A 2,500-nucleotide genomic window follows, 5' to 3' on the forward strand; every position below is an offset into this window, starting at 1 on the left:
ATAGGCACCCCCATATATGCAAGCATGTAAACATACTGAAACTCGTGCACACACACACACACACACACACACACACACACACACACACACACACACACATCCAAGCAGCCACAAACAAGCATCTACAAACTTGCTCAGACACACACACACACACACACACACACACACACACACACACACACACACACACACACACACACACACACACACACACACGCACACCATCACACACAACCATGAAAACCACATTCATGCCCCTTCAGATATGCACATATACATGTCTGCACATATACATGTCTACACATATACATAATGCCTTATTACTAATCAGAAAGCAAAGGCAATATTCAAATTTCACTGTATAGCAAGTACTAAAGTTTACACAAGCCGGACCAAATCCTGATGCACTGGGAACATTTTCCTTGCAGTTCCTAGCTGTAAACTCTTTCTGGTAGTTGGCACAGAGGGTTAAGGCTGCGAGCTGTAGTTCCTGTGGTACAAGATTTGATTTCCACAACCCTCATTTGCTTACTATGTGACCTTGAGCAAGTCACGTAACCAGACATTGGTCCAGAGTCACCCCTGAAAAGGGACTATGTGTTGTAAACTTGTTACACTCTTTGTTGTACTTTTGGGTCTCACTTTTTTATTCTCATTGTTAACTGAATTTGTAATATGAACTACTTATATTTGGAATCTACTTATATCTTTTGTATATGTATACAGTTGTTTTATAATGTACTTTCTCTTGCACAATTCTGGAGCTTTTCTTCTTGGGACTCCATTGAAAATTGGCATCTGCTCAGATAGACTAACCTGGTTAACAAATGTCAAATAAATTAATAAATAAATAAAATAAAAGTGGAATTGAAGAATGTAATACTGTCTCTCCTCTGGATGCACAATTTACTGTGGAAGTATATATTGTGACCTATTCAGAATTTTAAGCTAGATAGGGCAATAGTGAATGACTTGAGACGTACCTCCCTGGACTATATGAAGAGAGACGTGATCGAGCTCGCCGAGTATGTGTTCCAGGCAGGTATGTCCCTAGCCTTAAGCAGCATTCTACTGTCACCCAGAATGATGCTTCAATGCAAACAGAAAATGATTGACTTTAACAACTGGCTTAGTTTCTGGGGTCATTCAAAGGGGATCCAGTACCTGACAGCCTGGGATGACATGATTGACAAGCCATGATGCTTTGCCAGAGATGGCCTGCTTCTGTCTCTATTGAGCTTCAGAGTCCTGGCAAAGGCTCTTGCCTCCCCCATAGTGCCTTTTTAGGCAATGCCAAGAGGTCAAAACTACCAACATGAAAATGTCATCAAAACGTAAATTAAAGGTCATGCTGCTAAACACTAAGAGTCTAAACATGAAACTGCACTCATTGCAAGCATTCTTAACCCTAAAAGAAGCTGACATTTACGCAGTCACAGAAACCTGGTTCAAAGCTGCGGAGAGCACCCCAGCCATACCAGGTTCCTCATCCTATCATTCATTCAGACCCCAAACCATGGGCAGCAAAACAAAAGGAGGTGGAGTTGCAATATATATAAAAGACATACACACCTCTAGGTTGGTCAAATAGTATGATGCACAGGAAATACCATATATATATATATATGTGTGTGTGTGTGTGTGTGTGTGTGTGTGTGTGTGTGTGTGTGTGTGCGCGTCTGTGTATATGTCCCTATCAGATTATCGAAGTTTCAAAACTTCGAAAGTCATATGGTCAGGACCATATGATCAAAGTATTGAAACTTCGAACGTTTTGAATGAAAATCACAGTACAACACAGAATGGAAAATTTACCTTTTTCCACAATGTAGTGTGATCTTGGAGTTGGTATATTTAATTAGCAGAGGGTGTGGGGATGCAGGGTGGTTTTCCCCCTGCAAAAATTTAAAAAAAAATGAATTTTTTAGTATATTTATTTATTTATTTTTTAATATTTGGCATTCTGAAACTTCTATCATATGGTCCTGGCCATATAAAGTTCAAAGTTTCAGAACTTCAATAATCTGACATAGATCCCTATATACAGAGTATAGATATATATATATATATATATATATATATATATATATATATATATATAATGTATATAATATATATATATATATATATATATATATATATATATATATATATAGTATATATATATATATATATATATATATATGGGTCTACTGAAAAAGACCGAAAATCCACTTATTCGAAAATGAACAGTGGATTCTCGGTTGCGTGAAAGTGCACTTAAGAGAAAGTGCACTTCCGCGAAGAACGGTTCAACGAACTGTTAAGGAACACAGGTGCTGAAACACACTACAGTGGGGAAAGGGAATTTACATGTTTCCCCACTGTAGTGCTATCTCGGAGTTGGTATATTTAAGTAGGGGGGGTTGGGGGGGCAAAGCCTCCACAATGGGGGTGCAGGGGGCTTGTCCCCCTGCAAAAACAATGTTACTTTGTTCTTTATCGGTTCATTGAACCGATG

Source organism: Protopterus annectens, chromosome 4.part0, assembly GCF_019279795.1.
Source record: "Protopterus annectens isolate FY-2018-M chromosome 4.part0, PAN1.0, whole genome shotgun sequence".
Taxonomy (NCBI): Eukaryota; Metazoa; Chordata; order Ceratodontiformes; family Protopteridae; genus Protopterus; species Protopterus annectens.